Source organism: Triturus cristatus, chromosome 8 (assembly GCF_964204655.1).
Source record: "Triturus cristatus chromosome 8, aTriCri1.1, whole genome shotgun sequence".
NCBI classification, from domain to species: domain Eukaryota; kingdom Metazoa; phylum Chordata; class Amphibia; order Caudata; family Salamandridae; genus Triturus; species Triturus cristatus.
In genome coordinates, this window is record NC_140591.1 from 735377748 (window position 1) to 735404810 (window position 27063).

The 27063-nt window shown below is 41.6% G+C and overlaps 14 non-coding genes across 14 annotated transcripts; all 14 read left to right on the forward strand.

The window, feature by feature from the left end:
• The first annotated feature begins 1749 nt into the window (after positions 1–1749).
• TRNAV-CAC (transfer RNA valine (anticodon CAC)) lies at positions 1750–1822 on the forward strand. The gene has a single exon. It is a non-coding gene; the product is annotated as a tRNA-Val (tRNA).
• A 1980-nt stretch (positions 1823–3802) lies between these two features.
• Positions 3803–3874, forward strand: TRNAP-UGG (transfer RNA proline (anticodon UGG)). The gene has a single exon. It is a non-coding gene; the product is annotated as a tRNA-Pro (tRNA).
• A 272-nt stretch (positions 3875–4146) lies between these two features.
• TRNAV-CAC (transfer RNA valine (anticodon CAC)) lies at positions 4147–4219 on the forward strand. The gene has a single exon. It is a non-coding gene; the product is annotated as a tRNA-Val (tRNA).
• A 1980-nt stretch (positions 4220–6199) lies between these two features.
• TRNAP-UGG (transfer RNA proline (anticodon UGG)) lies at positions 6200–6271 on the forward strand. The gene has a single exon. It is a non-coding gene; the product is annotated as a tRNA-Pro (tRNA).
• A 272-nt stretch (positions 6272–6543) lies between these two features.
• Positions 6544–6616, forward strand: TRNAV-CAC (transfer RNA valine (anticodon CAC)). The gene has a single exon. It is a non-coding gene; the product is annotated as a tRNA-Val (tRNA).
• Positions 6617–10993: 4377 nt separating this feature from the next.
• Positions 10994–11065, forward strand: TRNAP-UGG (transfer RNA proline (anticodon UGG)). Its single transcript has one exon. It is a non-coding gene; the product is annotated as a tRNA-Pro (tRNA).
• Positions 11066–11337: 272 nt separating this feature from the next.
• TRNAV-CAC (transfer RNA valine (anticodon CAC)) lies at positions 11338–11410 on the forward strand. Its single transcript has one exon. It is a non-coding gene; the product is annotated as a tRNA-Val (tRNA).
• Positions 11411–16131: 4721 nt separating this feature from the next.
• Positions 16132–16204, forward strand: TRNAV-CAC (transfer RNA valine (anticodon CAC)). The gene has a single exon. It is a non-coding gene; the product is annotated as a tRNA-Val (tRNA).
• A 1980-nt stretch (positions 16205–18184) lies between these two features.
• Positions 18185–18256, forward strand: TRNAP-UGG (transfer RNA proline (anticodon UGG)). Its single transcript has one exon. It is a non-coding gene; the product is annotated as a tRNA-Pro (tRNA).
• Positions 18257–18528: 272 nt separating this feature from the next.
• On the forward strand, positions 18529–18601 carry TRNAV-CAC (transfer RNA valine (anticodon CAC)). The gene has a single exon. It is a non-coding gene; the product is annotated as a tRNA-Val (tRNA).
• A 1980-nt stretch (positions 18602–20581) lies between these two features.
• TRNAP-UGG (transfer RNA proline (anticodon UGG)) lies at positions 20582–20653 on the forward strand. The gene has a single exon. It is a non-coding gene; the product is annotated as a tRNA-Pro (tRNA).
• Positions 20654–20925: 272 nt separating this feature from the next.
• Positions 20926–20998, forward strand: TRNAV-CAC (transfer RNA valine (anticodon CAC)). The gene has a single exon. It is a non-coding gene; the product is annotated as a tRNA-Val (tRNA).
• Positions 20999–25375: 4377 nt separating this feature from the next.
• On the forward strand, positions 25376–25447 carry TRNAP-UGG (transfer RNA proline (anticodon UGG)). The gene has a single exon. It is a non-coding gene; the product is annotated as a tRNA-Pro (tRNA).
• Positions 25448–25719: 272 nt separating this feature from the next.
• Positions 25720–25792, forward strand: TRNAV-CAC (transfer RNA valine (anticodon CAC)). Its single transcript has one exon. It is a non-coding gene; the product is annotated as a tRNA-Val (tRNA).
• The last annotated feature ends 1271 nt before the right edge of the window (positions 25793–27063 follow it).

The window sequence follows — 27063 nt, forward strand, 5'->3', positions numbered from 1 at the left end:
CTATCACGACATAGATAAGAAAGCTGCATCTGCTTTTGTTGTGTAGTGGTAATCAGGTTTACCTGACGTGTGAAAGCCCCATGCTTTGAAAGTACACAGTAACAAAGAAACCGATGACTTTTATAATAAGGTGTCATGTGTGTCTCTTACTTTGCACAAAAAGTGCCAGAGATGACTTCATTTGCAGTCACTTGAAAAGTAGGGATTCTCCAATAAATGGTAAATGGTTGAAACAAATCTGAAGAAATGCATGACATACCTGTGTGTGTGTGTGTATGCATGTATGTATATATAGGGAGAGAGAGAGCGTCAATATAAACAGACTTTATTTCAATCAAGCTGTCTTTTCTATCCTTCAGGAGCAGAATGTTCTGATCATCAGCGCTCCAGAATGTAGTGTTTTCTTGGCAAGCATCACATATTGTGATGTGTTAGCTAAAAGTTCCATATCCTAGAGACTGATATATTCCTCTGTACTTGTACCTTGGGGATTCATCAAAACCTGGCATCATAAGCAGCTTTCTACTGCCACAGACTGGACAGCGAAACAATTTAAAATATCCCAGAAAAAGAAAATAAGCATGCTTAATCAGAGCTTTCTGGACAGGAAGGACATTTGAGCAAGTGAGGAATAAGCACTGCTTTTGTTAATTTGCATAGGCAGAATAGAGACTTCTGGGAAAAGGCCGAAATTACAGTCACAGAAAATGGCTGCATCTATAGAGAACGCTAAGAAGTGTTGGCAGCTTTTCCTCTGACCCTGGCCACTTTTACAAGCAATCCTATGATAGTCAGCAGGACCCACCCTAAAAAGGAAGGGGCATCCACTTGGACCCTTTCCACCTTTTCTAAATCTCGCCTGATCGAGCCTGATCGAGCACTGATTGAGCAGATAAGCACATGTCATTCTCATTTCAGAAAGGTATTGGTTAGCTTGCTGCTAGCAGCTCAGTTATGTTATGATGTTAGAGGCTATGCAAGGAATGCTTTAGTCCAGCGATATGCAGTTTTTATTGCGCCTTGCATTCAGCAGGAAGATCTTTAGCTTGAATCTGTGGCCTAGGTATTCACCTTGGTATTTCTTTTGGCACAAAGTGAAGGAGTATTTAAGAGAAAATGCACAATGTGTTTCTTATGTTGTTATGAACAACTTGTTACTCTTTCTCATTAAGCTTCAGCCACTGAAGAAATATATAAATAAGGGCTGACTTCCTGTAAGACGTGTCCAAAGCTGGGACGGAATAAAAGGAGACACTTGTAAATGATAGTGCTATCGTTTGAGAAAGGGTAAGTTGAGACTGACTTTCATGCGTATTCACAGACCAAGCATCATAAAGATACCAGCATGATCTTCATTGCGGGCTTAGAGCCGGTATTAGCTTTTGAGAGGTAAGAGGATTTTGAGGGCTTGTTGGTCTAGGGGTATGATTCTCGCTTTGGGTGCGAGAGGTCCCGGGTTCAAATCCCGGACGAGCCCTTTTCTTGGTACTCTTTTCAAGTTGTTTTGAAGTTTGCGTTTCAAAACCAACATCAATTTTTTCTTTGCAGTAGTGGATAATTCTTTGCTAGAGTCTCATGCTTCAGCCCTGCCCAGTCTGAGCTAATACCAAACATCTGGTCTTGCATGGCATGTACGAGCGTTCAGCTAGGGATGTCGGGCAGGTTGCATGAAAGAAATCTAAAGCCAGAGGCCCATGGAATAGCCAGTTCGGAGCAGTTTCATTACAGAAAAATCAACTGTAGGTATCTGTTTCTGTAGTGTAGTGGTTATCACGTTCGCCTCACACGCGAAAGGTCCCCGGTTCGAAACCGGGCAGAAACAGTTGTTATATTGTGTTGGCTACAATGTTGATAGGTGCCGTTTTGCCATGGAATTGTCCAAGCCCTGAAGATTATTTCATGCAATCTCGTTCCAAGAAAGGGAATTCTCTCAAAACACTAAAGTAATCGGCGTGTGGATGTATCTGTTGGTTCTCAGACCTTGCTTTCAAAAGAGCCCTGCAATCGGTTCACTGCTCACCTAGAACAAGCATTAACATGGAGAATTGTTGGCACCAACAGGAATCTTATTTTAGTGGAGTGTTTCTGGCTTTGAGTGCAGAGGCCCTCGGCTCAATTCCAAGATGATCCTTCTCAGGGTGATGATACAAATGCATTGTCACCTTTACGTTTAATGTCAGAATCATTTATTTCCAGTTGGTGGTGTAAGAATGTTTGCAACAGTATGGCGATTTTTCCTAGCCATGCATGAATGAAAGCATATCACTCGCCTTTAGGTGTTTTTCTAATACATTGATATTTGCATCTTCCTTCCTAGCCTGCATGTTTGACTATCTTACAGGCTGCATGTAATAAGTATCACATCAGGGCCCTTCTTCTACTCAATTCACAACTGTTCTATCACGACATAGATAAGAAAGCTGCATCTGCTTTTGTTGTGTAGTGGTAATCAGGTTTACCTGACGTGTGAAAGCCCCATGCTTTGAAAGTACACAGTAACAAAGAAACCGATGACTTTTATAAAAAGGTGTCATGTGTGTCTCTTACTTTGCACAAAAAGTGCCAGAGATGACTTCATTTGCAGTCACTTGAAAAGTAGGGATTCTCCAATAAATGGTAAATGGTTGAAACAAATCTGAAGAAATGCATGACATACCTGTGTGTGTGTGTGTATGCATGTATGTATATATAGGGAGAGAGAGAGCGTCAATATAAACAGACTTTATTTCAATCAAGCTGTCTTTTCTATCCTTCAGGAGCAGAATGTTCTGATCATCAGCGCTCCAGAATGTAGTGTTTTCTTGGCAAGCATCACATATTGTGATGTGTTAGCTAAAAGTTCCATATCCTAGAGACTGATATATTCCTCTGTACTTGTACCTTGGGGATTCATCAAAACCTGGCATCATAAGCAGCTTTCTACTGCCACAGACTGGACAGCGAAACAATTTAAAATATCCCAGAAAAAGAAAATAAGCATGCTTAATCAGAGCTTTCTGGACAGGAAGGACATTTGAGCAAGTGAGGAATAAGCACTGCTTTTGTTAATTTGCATAGGCAGAATAGAGACTTCTGGGAAAAGGCCGAAATTACAGTCACAGAAAATGGCTGCATCTATAGAGAACGCTAAGAAGTGTTGGCAGCTTTTCCTCTGACCCTGGCCACTTTTACAAGCAATCCTATGATAGTCAGCAGGACCCACCCTAAAAAGGAAGGGGCATCCACTTGGACCCTTTCCACCTTTTCTAAATCTCGCCTGATCGAGCCTGATTGAGCACTGATTGAGCAGATAAGCACATGTCATTCTCATTTCAGAAAGGTATTGGTTAGCTTGCTGCTAGCAGCTCAGTTATGTTATGATGTTAGAGGCTATGCAAGGAATGCTTTAGTCCAGCGATATGCAGTTTTTAATGCGCCTTGCATTCAGCAGGAAGATCTTTAGCTTGAATCTGTGGCCTAGGTATTCACCTTGGTATTTCTTTTGGCACAAAGTGAAGGAGTATTTAAGAGAAAATGCACAATGTGTTTCTTATGTTGTTATGAACAACTTGTTACTCTTTCTCATTAAGCTTCAGCCACTGAAGAAATATATAAATAAGGGCTGACTTCCTGTAAGACGTGTCCAAAGCTGGGACGGAATAAAAGGAGACACTTGTAAATGATAGTGCTATCGTTTGAGAAAGGGTAAGTTGAGACTGACTTTCATGCGTATTCACAGACCAAGCATCATAAAGATACCAGCATGATCTTCATTGCGGGCTTAGAGCCGGTATTAGCTTTTGAGAGGTAAGAGGATTTTGAGGGCTCGTTGGTCTAGGGGTATGATTCTCGCTTTGGGTGCGAGAGGTCCCGGGTTCAAATCCCGGACGAGCCCTTTTCTTGGTACTCTTTTCAAGTTGTTTTGAAGTTTGCGTTTCAAAACCAACATCAATTTTTTCTTTGCAGTAGTGGATAATTCTTTGCTAGAGTCTCATGCTTCAGCCCTGCCCAGTCTGAGCTAATACCAAACATCTGGTCTTGCATGGCATGTACGAGCGTTCAGCTAGGGATGTCGGGCAGGTTGCATGAAAGAAATCTAAAGCCAGAGGCCCATGGAATAGCCAGTTCGGAGCAGTTTCATTACAGAAAAATCAACTGTAGGTATCTGTTTCTGTAGTGTAGTGGTTATCACGTTCGCCTCACACGCGAAAGGTCCCCGGTTCGAAACCGGGCAGAAACAGTTGTTATATTGTGTTGGCTACAATGTTGATAGGTGCCGTTTTGCCATGGAATTGTCCAAGCCCTGAAGATTATTTCATGCAATCTCGTTCCAAGAAAGGGAATTCTCTCAAAACACTAAAGTAATCGGCGTGTGGATGTATCTGTTGGTTCTCAGACCTTGCTTTCAAAAGAGCCCTGCAATCGGTTCACTGCTCACCTAGAACAAGCATTAACATGGAGAATTGTTGGCACCAACAGGAATCTTATTTTAGTGGAGTGTTTCTGGCTTTGAGTGCAGAGGCCCTCGGCTCAATTCCAAGATGATCCTTCTCAGGGTGATGATACAAATGCATTGTCACCTTTACGTTTAATGTCAGAATCATTTATTTCCAGTTGGTGGTGTAAGAATGTTTGCAACAGTATGGCGATTTTTCCTAGCCATGCATGAATGAAAGCATATCACTCGCCTTTAGGTGTTTTTCTAATACATTGATATTTGCATCTTCCTTCCTAGCCTGCATGTTTGACTATCTTACAGGCTGCATGTAATAAGTATCACATCAGGGCCCTTCTTCTACTCAATTCACAACTGTTCTATCACGACATAGATAAGAAAGCTGCATCTGCTTTTGTTGTGTAGTGGTAATCAGGTTTACCTGACGTGTGAAAGCCCCATGCTTTGAAAGTACACAGTAACAAAGAAACCGATGACTTTTATAAAAAGGTGTCATGTGTGTCTCTTACTTTGCACAAAAAGTGCCAGAGATGACTTCATTTGCAGTCACTTGAAAAGTAGGGATTCTCCAATAAATGGTAAATGGTTGAAACAAATCTGAAGAAATGCATGACATACCTGTGTGTGTGTGTGTATGCATGTATGTATATATAGGGAGAGAGAGAGCGTCAATATAAACAGACTTTATTTCAATCAAGCTGTCTTTTCTATCCTTCAGGAGCAGAATGTTCTGATCATCAGCGCTCCAGAATGTAGTGTTTTCTTGGCAAGCATCACATATTGTGATGTGTTAGCTAAAAGTTCCATATCCTAGAGACTGATATATTCCTCTGTACTTGTACCTTGGGGATTCATCAAAACCTGGCATCATAAGCAGCTTTCTACTGCCACAGACTGGACAGCGAAACAATTTAAAATATCCCAGAAAAAGAAAATAAGCATGCTTAATCAGAGCTTTCTGGACAGGAAGGACATTTGAGCAAGTGAGGAATAAGCACTGCTTTTGTTAATTTGCATAGGCAGAATAGAGACTTCTGGGAAAAGGCCGAAATTACAGTCACAGAAAATGGCTGCATCTATAGAGAACGCTAAGAAGTGTTGGCAGCTTTTCCTCTGACCCTGGCCACTTTTACAAGCAATCCTATGATAGTCAGCAGGACCCACCCTAAAAAGGAAGGGGCATCCACTTGGACCCTTTCCACCTTTTCTAAATCTCGCCTGATCGAGCCTGATTGAGCACTGATTGAGCAGATAAGCACATGTCATTCTCATTTCAGAAAGGTATTGGTTAGCTTGCTGCTAGCAGCTCAGTTATGTTATGATGTTAGAGGCTATGCAAGGAATGCTTTAGTCCAGCGATATGCAGTTTTTATTGCGCCTTGCATTCAGCAGGAAGATCTTTAGCTTGAATCTGTGGCCTAGGTATTCACCTTGGTATTTCTTTTGGCACAAAGTGAAGGAGTATTTAAGAGAAAATGCACAATGTGTTTCTTATGTTGTTATGAACAACTTGTTACTCTTTCTCATTAAGCTTCAGCCACTGAAGAAATATATAAATAAGGGCTGACTTCCTGTAAGACGTGTCCAAAGCTGGGACGGAATAAAAGGAGACACTTGTAAATGATAGTGCTATCGTTTGAGAAAGGGTAAGTTGAGACTGACTTTCATGCGTATTCACAGACCAAGCATCATAAAGATACCAGCATGATCTTCATTGCGGGCTTAGAGCCGGTATTAGCTTTTGAGAGGTAAGAGGATTTTGAGGGCTCGTTGGTCTAGGGGTATGATTCTCGCTTTGGGTGCGAGAGGTCCCGGGTTCAAATCCCGGACGAGCCCTTTTCTTGGTACTCTTTTCAAGTTGTTTTGAAGTTTGCGTTTCAAAACCAACATCAATTTTTTCTTTGCAGTAGTGGATAATTCTTTGCTAGAGTCTCATGCTTCAGCCCTGCCCAGTCTGAGCTAATACCAAACATCTGGTCTTGCATGGCATGTACGAGCGTTCAGCTAGGGATGTCGGGCAGGTTGCATGAAAGAAATCTAAAGCCAGAGGCCCATGGAATAGCCAGTTCGGAGCAGTTTAATTACAGAAAAATCAACTGTAGGTATCTGTTTCTGTAGTGTAGTGGTTATCACGTTCGCCTCACACGCGAAAGGTCCCCGGTTCGAAACCGGGCAGAAACAGTTGTTATATTGTGTTGGCTACAATGTTGATAGGTGCCGTTTTGCCATGGAATTGTCCAAGCCCTGAAGATTATTTCATGCAATCTCGTTCCAAGAAAGGGAATTCTCTCAAAACACTAAAGTAATCGGCGTGTGGATGTATCTGTTGGTTCTCAGACCTTGCTTTCAAAAGAGCCCTGCAATCGGTTCACTGCTCACCTAGAACAAGCATTAACATGGAGAATTGTTGGCACCAACAGGAATCTTATTTTAGTGGAGTGTTTCTGGCTTTGAGTGCAGAGGCCCTCGGCTCAATTCCAAGATGATCCTTCTCAAGGTGATGATACAAATGCATTGTCACCTTTACGTTTAATGTCAGAATCATTTATTTCCAGTTGGTGGTGTAAGAATGTTTGCAACAGTATGGCGATTTTTCCTAGCCATGCATGAATGAAAGCATATCACTCGCCTTTAGGTGTTTTTCTAATACATTGATATTTGCATCTTCCTTCTTAGCCTGCATGTTTGACTATCTTACAGGCTGCATGTAATAAGTATCACATCAGGGCCCTTCTTCTACTCAATTCACAACTGTTCTATCACGACATAGATAAGAAAGCTGCATCTGCTTTTGTTGTGTAGTGGTAATCAGGTTTACCTGACGTGTGAAAGCCCCATGCTTTGAAAGTACACAGTAACAAAGAAACTGATGACTTTTATAAAAAGGTGTCATGTGTGTCTCTTACTTTGCACAAAAAGTGCCAGAGATGACTTCATTTGCAGTCACTTGAAAAATAGGGATTCTCCAATAAATGGTAAATGGTTGAAACAAATCTGAAGAAATGCATGACATACCTGTGTGTGTGTGTGTACGCATGTATGTATATATAGGGAGAGAGAGAGCGTCAATATAAACAGACTTTATTTCAATCAAGCTGTCTTTTCTATCCTTCAGGAGCAGAATGTTCTGATCATCAGCGCTCCAGAATGTAGTGTTTTCTTGGCAAGCATCACATATTGTGATGTGTTAGCTAAAAGTTCCATATCCTAGAGACTGATATATTCCTCTGTACTTGTACCTTGGGGATTCATCAAAACCTGGCATCATAAGCAGCTTTCTACTGCCACAGACTGGACAGCGAAACAATTTAAAATATCCCAGAAAAAGAAAATAAGCATGCTTAATCAGAGCTTTCTGGACAGGAAGGACATTTGAGCAAGTGAGGAATAAGCACTGCTTTTGTTAATTTGCATAGGCAGAATAGAGACTTCTGGGAAAAGGCCGAAATTACAGTCACAGAAAATGGCTGCATCTATAGAGAACGCTAAGAAGTGTTGGCAGCTTTTCCTCTGACCCTGGCCACTTTTACAAGCAATCCTATGATAGTCAGCAGGACCCACCCTAAAAAGGAAGGGGCATCCACTTGGACCCTTTCCACCTTTTCTAAATCTCGCCTGATCGAGCCTGATTGAGCACTGATTGAGCAGATAAGCACATGTCATTCTCATTTCAGAAAGGTATTGGTTAGCTTGCTGCTAGCAGCTCAGTTATGTTATGATGTTAGAGGCTATGCAAGGAATGCTTTAGTCCAGCGATATGCAGTTTTTATTGCGCCTTGCCTTCACCAGGAAGATCTTTAGCTTGAATCTGTGGCCTAGGTATTCACCTTGGTATTTCTTTTGGCACAAAGTGAAGGAGTATTTGAGAGAAAATGCACAATGTGTTTCTTATGTTGTTATGAACAACTTGTTACTCTTTCTCATTAAGCTTCAGCCACTGCAGAAATATATAAATAAGGGCTGACTTCCTGTAAGACGTGTCCAAAGCTGGGACGGAATAAAAGGAGACACTTGTAAATGATAGTGCTATCGTTTGAGAAAGGGTAAGTTGAGACTGACTTTCATGCGTATTCACAGACCAAGCATCATAAAGATACCAGCATGATCTTCATTGCGGGCTTAGAGCCGGTATTAGCTTTTGAGAGGTAAGAGAATTTTGAGGGCTCGTTGGTCTAGGGGTATGATTCTCGCTTTGGGTGCGAGAGGTCCCGGGTTCAAATCCCGGACAAGCCCTTTTCTTGGTACTCTTTTCAAGTTGTTTTGAAGTTTGCGTTTCAAAACCAACATCAATTTTTTCTTTGCAGTAGTGGATAATTCTTTGCTAGAGTCTCATGCTTCAGCCCTGCCCAGTCTGAGCTAATACCAAACATCTGGTCTTGCATGGCATGTACGAGCGTTCAGCTAGGGATGTCGGGCAGGTTGCATGAAAGAAATCTAAAGCCAGAGGCCCATGGAATAGCCAGTTCGGAGCAGTTTCATTACAGAAAAATCAACTGTAGGTATCTGTTTCTGTAGTGTAGTGGTTATCAAGTTCGCCTCACACGCGAAAGGTCCCCGGTTCGAAACCGGGCAGAAACAGTTGTTATATTGTGTTGGCTACAATGTTGATAGGTGCCGTTTTGCCATGGAATTGTCCAAGCCCTGAAGATTATTTCATGCAATCTCGTTCCAAGAAAGGGAATTCTCTCAAAACACTAAAGTAATCGGCGTGTGGATGTATCTGTTGGTTCTCAGACCTTGCTTTCAAAAGAGCCCTGTAATCGGTTCACTGCTCACCTAGAACAAGCATTAACATGGAGAATTGTTGGCACCAACAGGAATCTTATTTTAGTGGAGTGTTTCTGGCTTTGAGTGCAGAGGCCCTCGGCTCAATTCCAAGATGATCCTTCTCAAGGTGATGATACAAATGCATTCTCACCTTTACGTTTAATGTCAGAATCATTTATTTCCAGTTGGTGGTGTAAGAATGTTTGCAACAGTATGGCGATTTTTCCTAGCCATGCATGAATGAAAGCATATCACTCGCCTTTAGGTGTTTTTCTAATACATTGATATTTGCATCTTCCTTCCTAGCCTGCATGTTTGACTATCTTACAGGCTGCATGTAATAAGTATCACATCAGGGCCCTTCTTCTACTCAATTCACAACTGTTCTATCACGACATAGATAAGAAAGCTGCATCTGCTTTTGTTGTGTAGTGGTAATCAGGTTTACCTGACGTGTGAAAGCCCCATGCTTTGAAAGTACACAGTAACAAAGAAACCGATGACTTTTATAATAAGGTGTCATGTGTGTCTCTTACTTTGCACAAAAAGTGCCAGAGATGACTTCATTTGCAGTCACTTGAAAAGTAGGGATTCTCCAATAAATGGTAAATGGTTGAAACAAATCTGAAGAAATGCATGACATACCTGTGTGTGTGTGTGTATGCATGTATGTATATATAGGGAGAGAGAGAGCGTCAATATAAACAGACTTTATTTCAATCAAGCTGTCTTTTCTATCCTTCAGGAGCAGAATGTTCTGATCATCAGCGCTCCAGAATGTAGTGTTTTCTTGGCAAGCATCACATATTGTGATGTGTTAGCTAAAAGTTCCATATCCTAGAGACTGATATATTCCTCTGTACTTGTACCTTGGGGATTCATCAAAACCTGGCATCATAAGCAGCTTTCTACTGCCACAGACTGGACAGCGAAACAATTTAAAATATCCCAGAAAAAGAAAATAAGCATGCTTAATCAGAGCTTTCTGGACAGGAAGGACATTTGAGCAAGTGAGGAATAAGCACTGCTTTTGTTAATTTGCATAGGCAGAATAGAGACTTCTGGGAAAAGGCCGAAATTACAGTCACAGAAAATGGCTGCATCTATAGAGAACGCTAAGAAGTGTTGGCAGCTTTTCCTCTGACCCTGGCCACTTTTACAAGCAATCCTATGATAGTCAGCAGGACCCACCCTAAAAAGGAAGGGGCATCCACTTGGACCCTTTCCACCTTTTCTAAATCTCGCCTGATCGAGCCTGATTGAGCACTGATTGAGCAGATAAGCACATGTCATTCTCATTTCAGAAAGGTATTGGTTAGCTTGCTGCTAGCAGCTCAGTTATGTTATGATGTTAGAGGCTATGCAAGGAATGCTTTAGTCCAGCGATATGCAGTTTTTATTGCGCCTTGCATTCAGCAGGAAGATCTTTAGCTTGAATCTGTGGCCTAGGTATTCACCTTGGTATTTCTTTTGGCACAAAGTGAAGGAGTATTTAAGAGAAAATGCACAATGTGTTTCTTATGTTGTTATGAACAACTTGTTACTCTTTCTCATTAAGCTTCAGCCACTGAAGAAATATATAAATAAGGGCTGACTTCCTGTAAGACGTGTCCAAAGCTGGGACGGAATAAAAGGAGACACTTGTAAATGATAGTGCTATCGTTTGAGAAAGGGTAAGTTGAGACTGACTTTCATGCGTATTCACAGACCAAGCATCATAAAGATACCAGCATGATCTTCATTGCGGGCTTAGAGCCGGTATTAGCTTTTGAGAGGTAAGAGGATTTTGAGGGCTCGTTGGTCTAGGGGTATGATTCTCGCTTTGGGTGCGAGAGGTCCCGGGTTCAAATCCCGGACGAGCCCTTTTCTTGGTACTCTTTTCAAGTTGTTTTGAAGTTTGCGTTTCAAAACCAACATCAATTTTTTCTTTGCAGTAGTGGATAATTCTTTGCTAGAGTCTCATGCTTCAGCCCTGCCCAGTCTGAGCTAATACCAAACATCTGGTCTTGCATGGCATGTACGAGCGTTCAGCTAGGGATGTCGGGCAGGTTGCATGAAAGAAATCTAAAGCCAGAGGCCCATGGAATAGCCAGTTCGGAGCAGTTTAATTACAGAAAAATCAACTGTAGGTATCTGTTTCTGTAGTGTAGTGGTTATCACGTTCGCCTCACACGCGAAAGGTCCCCGGTTCGAAACCGGGCAGAAACAGTTGTTATATTGTGTTGGCTACAATGTTGATAGGTGCCGTTTTGCCATGGAATTGTCCAAGCCCTGAAGATTATTTCATGCAATCTCGTTCCAAGAAAGGGAATTCTCTCAAAACACTAAAGTAATCGGCGTGTGGATGTATCTGTTGGTTCTCAGACCTTGCTTTCAAAAGAGCCCTGCAATCGGTTCACTGCTCACCTAGAACAAGCATTAACATGGAGAATTGTTGGCACCAACAGGAATCTTATTTTAGTGGAGTGTTTCTGGCTTTGAGTGCAGAGGCCCTCGGCTCAATTCCAAGATGATCCTTCTCAAGGTGATGATACAAATGCATTGTCACCTTTACGTTTAATGTCAGAATCATTTATTTCCAGTTGGTGGTGTAAGAATGTTTGCAACAGTATGGCGATTTTTCCTAGCCATGCATGAATGAAAGCATATCACTCGCCTTTAGGTGTTTTTCTAATACATTGATATTTGCATCTTCCTTCTTAGCCTGCATGTTTGACTATCTTACAGGCTGCATGTAATAAGTATCACATCAGGGCCCTTCTTCTACTCAATTCACAACTGTTCTATCACGACATAGATAAGAAAGCTGCATCTGCTTTTGTTGTGTAGTGGTAATCAGGTTTACCTGACGTGTGAAAGCCCCATGCTTTGAAAGTACACAGTAACAAAGAAACTGATGACTTTTATAAAAAGGTGTCATGTGTGTCTCTTACTTTGCACAAAAAGTGCCAGAGATGACTTCATTTGCAGTCACTTGAAAAATAGGGATTCTCCAATAAATGGTAAATGGTTGAAACAAATCTGAAGAAATGCATGACATACCTGTGTGTGTGTGTGTACGCATGTATGTATATATAGGGAGAGAGAGAGCGTCAATATAAACAGACTTTATTTCAATCAAGCTGTCTTTTCTATCCTTCAGGAGCAGAATGTTCTGATCATCAGCGCTCCAGAATGTAGTGTTTTCTTGGCAAGCATCACATATTGTGATGTGTTAGCTAAAAGTTCCATATCCTAGAGACTGATATATTCCTCTGTACTTGTACCTTGGGGATTCATCAAAACCTGGCATCATAAGCAGCTTTCTACTGCCACAGACTGGACAGCGAAACAATTTAAAATATCCCAGAAAAAGAAAATAAGCATGCTTAATCAGAGCTTTCTGGACAGGAAGGACATTTGAGCAAGTGAGGAATAAGCACTGCTTTTGTTAATTTGCATAGGCAGAATAGAGACTTCTGGGAAAAGGCCGAAATTACAGTCACAGAAAATGGCTGCATCTATAGAGAACGCTAAGAAGTGTTGGCAGCTTTTCCTCTGACCCTGGCCACTTTTACAAGCAATCCTATGATAGTCAGCAGGACCCACCCTAAAAAGGAAGGGGCATCCACTTGGACCCTTTCCACCTTTTCTAAATCTCGCCTGATCGAGCCTGATTGAGCACTGATTGAGCAGATAAGCACATGTCATTCTCATTTCAGAAAGGTATTGGTTAGCTTGCTGCTAGCAGCTCAGTTATGTTATGATGTTAGAGGCTATGCAAGGAATGCTTTAGTCCAGCGATATGCAGTTTTTATTGCGCCTTGCCTTCACCAGGAAGATCTTTAGCTTGAATCTGTGGCCTAGGTATTCACCTTGGTATTTCTTTTGGCACAAAGTGAAGGAGTATTTGAGAGAAAATGCACAATGTGTTTCTTATGTTGTTATGAACAACTTGTTACTCTTTCTCATTAAGCTTCAGCCACTGCAGAAATATATAAATAAGGGCTGACTTCCTGTAAGACGTGTCCAAAGCTGGGACGGAATAAAAGGAGACACTTGTAAATGATAGTGCTATCGTTTGAGAAAGGGTAAGTTGAGACTGACTTTCATGCGTATTCACAGACCAAGCATCATAAAGATACCAGCATGATCTTCATTGCGGGCTTAGAGCCGGTATTAGCTTTTGAGAGGTAAGAGAATTTTGAGGGCTCGTTGGTCTAGGGGTATGATTCTCGCTTTGGGTGCGAGAGGTCCCGGGTTCAAATCCCGGACAAGCCCTTTTCTTGGTACTCTTTTCAAGTTGTTTTGAAGTTTGCGTTTCAAAACCAACATCAATTTTTTCTTTGCAGTAGTGGATAATTCTTTGCTAGAGTCTCATGCTTCAGCCCTGCCCAGTCTGAGCTAATACCAAACATCTGGTCTTGCATGGCATGTACGAGCGTTCAGCTAGGGATGTCGGGCAGGTTGCATGAAAGAAATCTAAAGCCAGAGGCCCATGGAATAGCCAGTTCGGAGCAGTTTCATTACAGAAAAATCAACTGTAGGTATCTGTTTCTGTAGTGTAGTGGTTATCAAGTTCGCCTCACACGCGAAAGGTCCCCGGTTCGAAACCGGGCAGAAACAGTTGTTATATTGTGTTGGCTACAATGTTGATAGGTGCCGTTTTGCCATGGAATTGTCCAAGCCCTGAAGATTATTTCATGCAATCTCGTTCCAAGAAAGGGAATTCTCTCAAAACACTAAAGTAATCGGCGTGTGGATGTATCTGTTGGTTCTCAGACCTTGCTTTCAAAAGAGCCCTGTAATCGGTTCACTGCTCACCTAGAACAAGCATTAACATGGAGAATTGTTGGCACCAACAGGAATCTTATTTTAGTGGAGTGTTTCTGGCTTTGAGTGCAGAGGCCCTCGGCTCAATTCCAAGATGATCCTTCTCAAGGTGATGATACAAATGCATTCTCACCTTTACGTTTAATGTCAGAATCATTTATTTCCAGTTGGTGGTGTAAGAATGTTTGCAACAGTATGGCGATTTTTCCTAGCCATGCATGAATGAAAGCATATCACTCGCCTTTAGGTGTTTTTCTAATACATTGATATTTGCATCTTCCTTCCTAGCCTGCATGTTTGACTATCTTACAGGCTGCATGTAATAAGTATCACATCAGGGCCCTTCTTCTACTCAATTCACAACTGTTCTATCACGACATAGATAAGAAAGCTGCATCTGCTTTTGTTGTGTAGTGGTAATCAGGTTTACCTGACGTGTGAAAGCCCCATGCTTTGAAAGTACACAGTAACAAAGAAACCGATGACTTTTATAATAAGGTGTCATGTGTGTCTCTTACTTTGCACAAAAAGTGCCAGAGATGACTTCATTTGCAGTCACTTGAAAAGTAGGGATTCTCCAATAAATGGTAAATGGTTGAAACAAATCTGAAGAAATGCATGACATACCTGTGTGTGTGTGTGTATGCATGTATGTATATATAGGGAGAGAGAGAGCGTCAATATAAACAGACTTTATTTCAATCAAGCTGTCTTTTCTATCCTTCAGGAGCAGAATGTTCTGATCATCAGCGCTCCAGAATGTAGTGTTTTCTTGGCAAGCATCACATATTGTGATGTGTTAGCTAAAAGTTCCATATCCTAGAGACTGATATATTCCTCTGTACTTGTACCTTGGGGATTCATCAAAACCTGGCATCATAAGCAGCTTTCTACTGCCACAGACTGGACAGCGAAACAATTTAAAATATCCCAGAAAAAGAAAATAAGCATGCTTAATCAGAGCTTTCTGGACAGGAAGGACATTTGAGCAAGTGAGGAATAAGCACTGCTTTTGTTAATTTGCATAGGCAGAATAGAGACTTCTGGGAAAAGGCCGAAATTACAGTCACAGAAAATGGCTGCATCTATAGAGAACGCTAAGAAGTGTTGGCAGCTTTTCCTCTGACCCTGGCCACTTTTACAAGCAATCCTATGATAGTCAGCAGGACCCACCCTAAAAAGGAAGGGGCATCCACTTGGACCCTTTCCACCTTTTCTAAATCTCGCCTGATCGAGCCTGATCGAGCACTGATTGAGCAGATAAGCACATGTCATTCTCATTTCAGAAAGGTATTGGTTAGCTTGCTGCTAGCAGCTCAGTTATGTTATGATGTTAGAGGCTATGCAAGGAATGCTTTAGTCCAGCGATATGCAGTTTTTATTGCGCCTTGCATTCAGCAGGAAGATCTTTAGCTTGAATCTGTGGCCTAGGTATTCACCTTGGTATTTCTTTTGGCACAAAGTGAAGGAGTATTTAAGAGAAAATGCACAATGTGTTTCTTATGTTGTTATGAACAACTTGTTACTCTTTCTCATTAAGCTTCAGCCACTGAAGAAATATATAAATAAGGGCTGACTTCCTGTAAGACGTGTCCAAAGCTGGGACGGAATAAAAGGAGACACTTGTAAATGATAGTGCTATCGTTTGAGAAAGGGTAAGTTGAGACTGACTTTCATGCGTATTCACAGACCAAGCATCATAAAGATACCAGCATGATCTTCATTGCGGGCTTAGAGCCGGTATTAGCTTTTGAGAGGTAAGAGGATTTTGAGGGCTTGTTGGTCTAGGGGTATGATTCTCGCTTTGGGTGCGAGAGGTCCCGGGTTCAAATCCCGGACGAGCCCTTTTCTTGGTACTCTTTTCAAGTTGTTTTGAAGTTTGCGTTTCAAAACCAACATCAATTTTTTCTTTGCAGTAGTGGATAATTCTTTGCTAGAGTCTCATGCTTCAGCCCTGCCCAGTCTGAGCTAATACCAAACATCTGGTCTTGCATGGCATGTACGAGCGTTCAGCTAGGGATGTCGGGCAGGTTGCATGAAAGAAATCTAAAGCCAGAGGCCCATGGAATAGCCAGTTCGGAGCAGTTTCATTACAGAAAAATCAACTGTAGGTATCTGTTTCTGTAGTGTAGTGGTTATCACGTTCGCCTCACACGCGAAAGGTCCCCGGTTCGAAACCGGGCAGAAACAGTTGTTATATTGTGTTGGCTACAATGTTGATAGGTGCCGTTTTGCCATGGAATTGTCCAAGCCCTGAAGATTATTTCATGCAATCTCGTTCCAAGAAAGGGAATTCTCTCAAAACACTAAAGTAATCGGCGTGTGGATGTATCTGTTGGTTCTCAGACCTTGCTTTCAAAAGAGCCCTGCAATCGGTTCACTGCTCACCTAGAACAAGCATTAACATGGAGAATTGTTGGCACCAACAGGAATCTTATTTTAGTGGAGTGTTTCTGGCTTTGAGTGCAGAGGCCCTCGGCTCAATTCCAAGATGATCCTTCTCAGGGTGATGATACAAATGCATTGTCACCTTTACGTTTAATGTCAGAATCATTTATTTCCAGTTGGTGGTGTAAGAATGTTTGCAACAGTATGGCGATTTTTCCTAGCCATGCATGAATGAAAGCATATCACTCGCCTTTAGGTGTTTTTCTAATACATTGATATTTGCATCTTCCTTCCTAGCCTGCATGTTTGACTATCTTACAGGCTGCATGTAATAAGTATCACATCAGGGCCCTTCTTCTACTCAATTCACAACTGTTCTATCACGACATAGATAAGAAAGCTGCATCTGCTTTTGTTGTGTAGTGGTAATCAGGTTTACCTGACGTGTGAAAGCCCCATGCTTTGAAAGTACACAGTAACAAAGAAACCGATGACTTTTATAAAAAGGTGTCATGTGTGTCTCTTACTTTGCACAAAAAGTGCCAGAGATGACTTCATTTGCAGTCACTTGAAAAGTAGGGATTCTCCAATAAATGGTAAATGGTTGAAACAAATCTGAAGAAATGCATGACATACCTGTGTGTGTGTGTGTATGCATGTATGTATATATAGGGAGAGAGAGAGCGTCAATATAAACAGACTTTATTTCAATCAAGCTGTCTTTTCTATCCTTCAGGAGCAGAATGTTCTGATCATCAGCGCTCCAGAATGTAGTGTTTTCTTGGCAAGCATCACATATTGTGATGTGTTAGCTAAAAGTTCCATATCCTAGAGACTGATATATTCCTCTGTACTTGTACCTTGGGGATTCATCAAAACCTGGCATCATAAGCAGCTTTCTACTGCCACAGACTGGACAGCGAAACAATTTAAAATATCCCAGAAAAAGAAAATAAGCATGCTTAATCAGAGCTTTCTGGACAGGAAGGACATTTGAGCAAGTGAGGAATAAGCACTGCTTTTGTTAATTTGCATAGGCAGAATAGAGACTTCTGGGAAAAGGCCGAAATTACAGTCACAGAAAATGGCTGCATCTATAGAGAACGCTAAGAAGTGTTGGCAGCTTTTCCTCTGACCCTGGCCACTTTTACAAGCAATCCTATGATAGTCAGCAGGACCCACCCTAAAAAGGAAGGGGCATCCACTTGGACCCTTTCCACCTTTTCTAAATCTCGCCTGATCGAGCCTGATTGAGCACTGATTGAGCAGATAAGCACATGTCATTCTCATTTCAGAAAGGTATTGGTTAGCTTGCTGCTAGCAGCTCAGTTATGTTATGATGTTAGAGGCTATGCAAGGAATGCTTTAGTCCAGCGATATGCAGTTTTTAATGCGCCTTGCATTCAGCAGGAAGATCTTTAGCTTGAATCTGTGGCCTAGGTATTCACCTTGGTATTTCTTTTGGCACAAAGTGAAGGAGTATTTAAGAGAAAATGCACAATGTGTTTCTTATGTTGTTATGAACAACTTGTTACTCTTTCTCATTAAGCTTCAGCCACTGAAGAAATATATAAATAAGGGCTGACTTCCTGTAAGACGTGTCCAAAGCTGGGACGGAATAAAAGGAGACACTTGTAAATGATAGTGCTATCGTTTGAGAAAGGGTAAGTTGAGACTGACTTTCATGCGTATTCACAGACCAAGCATCATAAAGATACCAGCATGATCTTCATTGCGGGCTTAGAGCCGGTATTAGCTTTTGAGAGGTAAGAGGATTTTGAGGGCTCGTTGGTCTAGGGGTATGATTCTCGCTTTGGGTGCGAGAGGTCCCGGGTTCAAATCCCGGACGAGCCCTTTTCTTGGTACTCTTTTCAAGTTGTTTTGAAGTTTGCGTTTCAAAACCAACATCAATTTTTTCTTTGCAGTAGTGGATAATTCTTTGCTAGAGTCTCATGCTTCAGCCCTGCCCAGTCTGAGCTAATACCAAACATCTGGTCTTGCATGGCATGTACGAGCGTTCAGCTAGGGATGTCGGGCAGGTTGCATGAAAGAAATCTAAAGCCAGAGGCCCATGGAATAGCCAGTTCGGAGCAGTTTCATTACAGAAAAATCAACTGTAGGTATCTGTTTCTGTAGTGTAGTGGTTATCACGTTCGCCTCACACGCGAAAGGTCCCCGGTTCGAAACCGGGCAGAAACAGTTGTTATATTGTGTTGGCTACAATGTTGATAGGTGCCGTTTTGCCATGGAATTGTCCAAGCCCTGAAGATTATTTCATGCAATCTCGTTCCAAGAAAGGGAATTCTCTCAAAACACTAAAGTAATCGGCGTGTGGATGTATCTGTTGGTTCTCAGACCTTGCTTTCAAAAGAGCCCTGCAATCGGTTCACTGCTCACCTAGAACAAGCATTAACATGGAGAATTGTTGGCACCAACAGGAATCTTATTTTAGTGGAGTGTTTCTGGCTTTGAGTGCAGAGGCCCTCGGCTCAATTCCAAGATGATCCTTCTCAGGGTGATGATACAAATGCATTGTCACCTTTACGTTTAATGTCAGAATCATTTATTTCCAGTTGGTGGTGTAAGAATGTTTGCAACAGTATGGCGATTTTTCCTAGCCATGCATGAATGAAAGCATATCACTCGCCTTTAGGTGTTTTTCTAATACATTGATATTTGCATCTTCCTTCCTAGCCTGCATGTTTGACTATCTTACAGGCTGCATGTAATAAGTATCACATCAGGGCCCTTCTTCTACTCAATTCACAACTGTTCTATCACGACATAGATAAGAAAGCTGCATCTGCTTTTGTTGTGTAGTGGTAATCAGGTTTACCTGACGTGTGAAAGCCCCATGCTTTGAAAGTACACAGTAACAAAGAAACCGATGACTTTTATAAAAAGGTGTCATGTGTGTCTCTTACTTTGCACAAAAAGTGCCAGAGATGACTTCATTTGCAGTCACTTGAAAAGTAGGGATTCTCCAATAAATGGTAAATGGTTGAAACAAATCTGAAGAAATGCATGACATACCTGTGTGTGTGTGTGTATGCATGTATGTATATATAGGGAGAGAGAGAGCGTCAATATAAACAGACTTTATTTCAATCAAGCTGTCTTTTCTATCCTTCAGGAGCAGAATGTTCTGATCATCAGCGCTCCAGAATGTAGTGTTTTCTTGGCAAGCATCACATATTGTGATGTGTTAGCTAAAAGTTCCATATCCTAGAGACTGATATATTCCTCTGTACTTGTACCTTGGGGATTCATCAAAACCTGGCATCATAAGCAGCTTTCTACTGCCACAGACTGGACAGCGAAACAATTTAAAATATCCCAGAAAAAGAAAATAAGCATGCTTAATCAGAGCTTTCTGGACAGGAAGGACATTTGAGCAAGTGAGGAATAAGCACTGCTTTTGTTAATTTGCATAGGCAGAATAGAGACTTCTGGGAAAAGGCCGAAATTACAGTCACAGAAAATGGCTGCATCTATAGAGAACGCTAAGAAGTGTTGGCAGCTTTTCCTCTGACCCTGGCCACTTTTACAAGCAATCCTATGATAGTCAGCAGGACCCACCCTAAAAAGGAAGGGGCATCCACTTGGACCCTTTCCACCTTTTCTAAATCTCGCCTGATCGAGCCTGATTGAGCACTGATTGAGCAGATAAGCACATGTCATTCTCATTTCAGAAAGGTATTGGTTAGCTTGCTGCTAGCAGCTCAGTTATGTTATGATGTTAGAGGCTATGCAAGGAATGCTTTAGTCCAGCGATATGCAGTTTTTATTGCGCCTTGCATTCAGCAGGAAGATCTTTAGCTTGAATCTGTGGCCTAGGTATTCACCTTGGTATTTCTTTTGGCACAAAGTGAAGGAGTATTTAAGAGAAAATGCACAATGTGTTTCTTATGTTGTTATGAACAACTTGTTACTCTTTCTCATTAAGCTTCAGCCACTGAAGAAATATATAAATAAGGGCTGACTTCCTGTAAGACGTGTCCAAAGCTGGGACGGAATAAAAGGAGACACTTGTAAATGATAGTGCTATCGTTTGAGAAAGGGTAAGTTGAGACTGACTTTCATGCGTATTCACAGACCAAGCATCATAAAGATACCAGCATGATCTTCATTGCGGGCTTAGAGCCGGTATTAGCTTTTGAGAGGTAAGAGGATTTTGAGGGCTCGTTGGTCTAGGGGTATGATTCTCGCTTTGGGTGCGAGAGGTCCCGGGTTCAAATCCCGGACGAGCCCTTTTCTTGGTACTCTTTTCAAGTTGTTTTGAAGTTTGCGTTTCAAAACCAACATCAATTTTTTCTTTGCAGTAGTGGATAATTCTTTGCTAGAGTCTCATGCTTCAGCCCTGCCCAGTCTGAGCTAATACCAAACATCTGGTCTTGCATGGCATGTACGAGCGTTCAGCTAGGGATGTCGGGCAGGTTGCATGAAAGAAATCTAAAGCCAGAGGCCCATGGAATAGCCAGTTCGGAGCAGTTTAATTACAGAAAAATCAACTGTAGGTATCTGTTTCTGTAGTGTAGTGGTTATCACGTTCGCCTCACACGCGAAAGGTCCCCGGTTCGAAACCGGGCAGAAACAGTTGTTATATTGTGTTGGCTACAATGTTGATAGGTGCCGTTTTGCCATGGAATTGTCCAAGCCCTGAAGATTATTTCATGCAATCTCGTTCCAAGAAAGGGAATTCTCTCAAAACACTAAAGTAATCGGCGTGTGGATGTATCTGTTGGTTCTCAGACCTTGCTTTCAAAAGAGCCCTGCAATCGGTTCACTGCTCACCTAGAACAAGCATTAACATGGAGAATTGTTGGCACCAACAGGAATCTTATTTTAGTGGAGTGTTTCTGGCTTTGAGTGCAGAGGCCCTCGGCTCAATTCCAAGATGATCCTTCTCAAGGTGATGATACAAATGCATTGTCACCTTTACGTTTAATGTCAGAATCATTTATTTCCAGTTGGTGGTGTAAGAATGTTTGCAACAGTATGGCGATTTTTCCTAGCCATGCATGAATGAAAGCATATCACTCGCCTTTAGGTGTTTTTCTAATACATTGATATTTGCATCTTCCTTCTTAGCCTGCATGTTTGACTATCTTACAGGCTGCATGTAATAAGTATCACATCAGGGCCCTTCTTCTACTCAATTCACAACTGTTCTATCACGACATAGATAAGAAAGCTGCATCTGCTTTTGTTGTGTAGTGGTAATCAGGTTTACCTGACGTGTGAAAGCCCCATGCTTTGAAAGTACACAGTAACAAAGAAACTGATGACTTTTATAAAAAGGTGTCATGTGTGTCTCTTACTTTGCACAAAAAGTGCCAGAGATGACTTCATTTGCAGTCACTTGAAAAATAGGGATTCTCCAATAAATGGTAAATGGTTGAAACAAATCTGAAGAAATGCATGACATACCTGTGTGTGTGTGTGTACGCATGTATGTATATATAGGGAGAGAGAGAGCGTCAATATAAACAGACTTTATTTCAATCAAGCTGTCTTTTCTATCCTTCAGGAGCAGAATGTTCTGATCATCAGCGCTCCAGAATGTAGTGTTTTCTTGGCAAGCATCACATATTGTGATGTGTTAGCTAAAAGTTCCATATCCTAGAGACTGATATATTCCTCTGTACTTGTACCTTGGGGATTCATCAAAACCTGGCATCATAAGCAGCTTTCTACTGCCACAGACTGGACAGCGAAACAATTTAAAATATCCCAGAAAAAGAAAATAAGCATGCTTAATCAGAGCTTTCTGGACAGGAAGGACATTTGAGCAAGTGAGGAATAAGCACTGCTTTTGTTAATTTGCATAGGCAGAATAGAGACTTCTGGGAAAAGGCCGAAATTACAGTCACAGAAAATGGCTGCATCTATAGAGAACGCTAAGAAGTGTTGGCAGCTTTTCCTCTGACCCTGGCCACTTTTACAAGCAATCCTATGATAGTCAGCAGGACCCACCCTAAAAAGGAAGGGGCATCCACTTGGACCCTTTCCACCTTTTCTAAATCTCGCCTGATCGAGCCTGATTGAGCACTGATTGAGCAGATAAGCACATGTCATTCTCATTTCAGAAAGGTATTGGTTAGCTTGCTGCTAGCAGCTCAGTTATGTTATGATGTTAGAGGCTATGCAAGGAATGCTTTAGTCCAGCGATATGCAGTTTTTATTGCGCCTTGCCTTCACCAGGAAGATCTTTAGCTTGAATCTGTGGCCTAGGTATTCACCTTGGTATTTCTTTTGGCACAAAGTGAAGGAGTATTTGAGAGAAAATGCACAATGTGTTTCTTATGTTGTTATGAACAACTTGTTACTCTTTCTCATTAAGCTTCAGCCACTGCAGAAATATATAAATAAGGGCTGACTTCCTGTAAGACGTGTCCAAAGCTGGGACGGAATAAAAGGAGACACTTGTAAATGATAGTGCTATCGTTTGAGAAAGGGTAAGTTGAGACTGACTTTCATGCGTATTCACAGACCAAGCATCATAAAGATACCAGCATGATCTTCATTGCGGGCTTAGAGCCGGTATTAGCTTTTGAGAGGTAAGAGAATTTTGAGGGCTCGTTGGTCTAGGGGTATGATTCTCGCTTTGGGTGCGAGAGGTCCCGGGTTCAAATCCCGGACAAGCCCTTTTCTTGGTACTCTTTTCAAGTTGTTTTGAAGTTTGCGTTTCAAAACCAACATCAATTTTTTCTTTGCAGTAGTGGATAATTCTTTGCTAGAGTCTCATGCTTCAGCCCTGCCCAGTCTGAGCTAATACCAAACATCTGGTCTTGCATGGCATGTACGAGCGTTCAGCTAGGGATGTCGGGCAGGTTGCATGAAAGAAATCTAAAGCCAGAGGCCCATGGAATAGCCAGTTCGGAGCAGTTTCATTACAGAAAAATCAACTGTAGGTATCTGTTTCTGTAGTGTAGTGGTTATCAAGTTCGCCTCACACGCGAAAGGTCCCCGGTTCGAAACCGGGCAGAAACAGTTGTTATATTGTGTTGGCTACAATGTTGATAGGTGCCGTTTTGCCATGGAATTGTCCAAGCCCTGAAGATTATTTCATGCAATCTCGTTCCAAGAAAGGGAATTCTCTCAAAACACTAAAGTAATCGGCGTGTGGATGTATCTGTTGGTTCTCAGACCTTGCTTTCAAAAGAGCCCTGTAATCGGTTCACTGCTCACCTAGAACAAGCATTAACATGGAGAATTGTTGGCACCAACAGGAATCTTATTTTAGTGGAGTGTTTCTGGCTTTGAGTGCAGAGGCCCTCGGCTCAATTCCAAGATGATCCTTCTCAAGGTGATGATACAAATGCATTCTCACCTTTACGTTTAATGTCAGAATCATTTATTTCCAGTTGGTGGTGTAAGAATGTTTGCAACAGTATGGCGATTTTTCCTAGCCATGCATGAATGAAAGCATATCACTCGCCTTTAGGTGTTTTTCTAATACATTGATATTTGCATCTTCCTTCCTAGCCTGCATGTTTGACTATCTTACAGGCTGCATGTAATAAGTATCACATCAGGGCCCTTCTTCTACTCAATTCACAACTGTTCTATCACGACATAGATAAGAAAGCTGCATCTGCTTTTGTTGTGTAGTGGTAATCAGGTTTACCTGACGTGTGAAAGCCCCATGCTTTGAAAGTACACAGTAACAAAGAAACCGATGACTTTTATAAAAAGGTGTCATGTGTGTCTCTTACTTTGCACAAAAAGTGCCAGAGATGACTTCATTTGCAGTCACTTGAAAAGTAGGGATTCTCCAATAAATGGTAAATGGTTGAAACAAATCTGAAGAAATGCATGACATACCTGTGTGTGTGTGTGTATGCATGTATGTATATATAGGGAGAGAGAGAGCGTCAATATAAACAGACTTTATTTCAATCAAGCTGTCTTTTCTATCCTTCAGGAGCAGAATGTTCTGATCATCAGCGCTCCAGAATGTAGTGTTTTCTTGGCAAGCATCACATATTGTGATGTGTTAGCTAAAAGTTCCATATCCTAGAGACTGATATATTCCTCTGTACTTGTACCTTGGGGATTCATCAAAACCTGGCATCATAAGCAGCTTTCTACTGCCACAGACTGGACAGCGAAACAATTTAAAATATCCCAGAAAAAGAAAATAAGCATGCTTAATCAGAGCTTTCTGGACAGGAAGGACATTTGAGCAAGTGAGGAATAAGCACTGCTTTTGTTAATTTGCATAGGCAGAATAGAGACTTCTGGGAAAAGGCCGAAATTACAGTCACAGAAAATGGCTGCATCTATAGAGAACGCTAAGAAGTGTTGGCAGCTTTTCCTCTGACCCTGGCCACTTTTACAAGCAATCCTATGATAGTCAGCAGGACCCACCCTAAAAAGGAAGGGGCATCCACTTGGACCCTTTCCACCTTTTCTAAATCTCGCCTGATCGAGCCTGATTGAGCACTGATTGAGCAGATAAGCACATGTCATTCTCATTTCAGAAAGGTATTGGTTAGCTTGCTGCTAGCAGCTCAGTTATGTTATGATGTTAGAGGCTATGCAAGGAATGCTTTAGTCCAGCGATATGCAGTTTTTAATGCGCCTTGCATTCAGCAGGAAGATCTTTAGCTTGAATCTGTGGCCTAGGTATTCACCTTGGTATTTCTTTTGGCACAAAGTGAAGGAGTATTTAAGAGAAAATGCACAATGTGTTTCTTATGTTGTTATGAACAACTTGTTACTCTTTCTCATTAAGCTTCAGCCACTGAAGAAATATATAAATAAGGGCTGACTTCCTGTAAGACGTGTCCAAAGCTGGGACGGAATAAAAGGAGACACTTGTAAATGATAGTGCTATCGTTTGAGAAAGGGTAAGTTGAGACTGACTTTCATGCGTATTCACAGACCAAGCATCATAAAGATACCAGCATGATCTTCATTGCGGGCTTAGAGCCGGTATTAGCTTTTGAGAGGTAAGAGGATTTTGAGGGCTCGTTGGTCTAGGGGTATGATTCTCGCTTTGGGTGCGAGAGGTCCCGGGTTCAAATCCCGGACGAGCCCTTTTCTTGGTACTCTTTTCAAGTTGTTTTGAAGTTTGCGTTTCAAAACCAACATCAATTTTTTCTTTGCAGTAGTGGATAATTCTTTGCTAGAGTCTCATGCTTCAGCCCTGCCCAGTCTGAGCTAATACCAAACATCTGGTCTTGCATGGCATGTACGAGCGTTCAGCTAGGGATGTCGGGCAGGTTGCATGAAAGAAATCTAAAGCCAGAGGCCCATGGAATAGCCAGTTCGGAGCAGTTTCATTACAGAAAAATCAACTGTAGGTATCTGTTTCTGTAGTGTAGTGGTTATCACGTTCGCCTCACACGCGAAAGGTCCCCGGTTCGAAACCGGGCAGAAACAGTTGTTATATTGTGTTGGCTACAATGTTGATAGGTGCCGTTTTGCCATGGAATTGTCCAAGCCCTGAAGATTATTTCATGCAATCTCGTTCCAAGAAAGGGAATTCTCTCAAAACACTAAAGTAATCGGCGTGTGGATGTATCTGTTGGTTCTCAGACCTTGCTTTCAAAAGAGCCCTGCAATCGGTTCACTGCTCACCTAGAACAAGCATTAACATGGAGAATTGTTGGCACCAACAGGAATCTTATTTTAGTGGAGTGTTTCTGGCTTTGAGTGCAGAGGCCCTCGGCTCAATTCCAAGATGATCCTTCTCAGGGTGATGATACAAATGCATTGTCACCTTTACGTTTAATGTCAGAATCATTTATTTCCAGTTGGTGGTGTAAGAATGTTTGCAACAGTATGGCGATTTTTCCTAGCCATGCATGAATGAAAGCATATCACTCGCCTTTAGGTGTTTTTCTAATACATTGATATTTGCATCTTCCTTCCTAGCCTGCATGTTTGACTATCTTACAGGCTGCATGTAATAAGTATCACATCAGGGCCCTTCTTCTACTCAATTCACAACTGTTCTATCACGACATAGATAAGAAAGCTGCATCTGCTTTTGTTGTGTAGTGGTAATCAGGTTTACCTGACGTGTGAAAGCCCCATGCTTTGAAAGTACACAGTAACAAAGAAACCGATGACTTTTATAAAAAGGTGTCATGTGTGTCTCTTACTTTGCACAAAAAGTGCCAGAGATGACTTCATTTGCAGTCACTTGAAAAGTAGGGATTCTCCAATAAATGGTAAATGGTTGAAACAAATCTGAAGAAATGCATGACATACCTGTGTGTGTGTGTGTATGCATGTATGTATATATAGGGAGAGAGAGAGCGTCAATATAAACAGACTTTATTTCAATCAAGCTGTCTTTTCTATCCTTCAGGAGCAGAATGTTCTGATCATCAGCGCTCCAGAATGTAGTGTTTTCTTGGCAAGCATCACATATTGTGATGTGTTAGCTAAAAGTTCCATATCCTAGAGACTGATATATTCCTCTGTACTTGTACCTTGGGGATTCATCAAAACCTGGCATCATAAGCAGCTTTCTACTGCCACAGACTGGACAGCGAAACAATTTAAAATATCCCAGAAAAAGAAAATAAGCATGCTTAATCAGAGCTTTCTGGACAGGAAGGACATTTGAGCAAGTGAGGAATAAGCACTGCTTTTGTTAATTTGCATAGGCAGAATAGAGACTTCTGGGAAAAGGCCGAAATTAC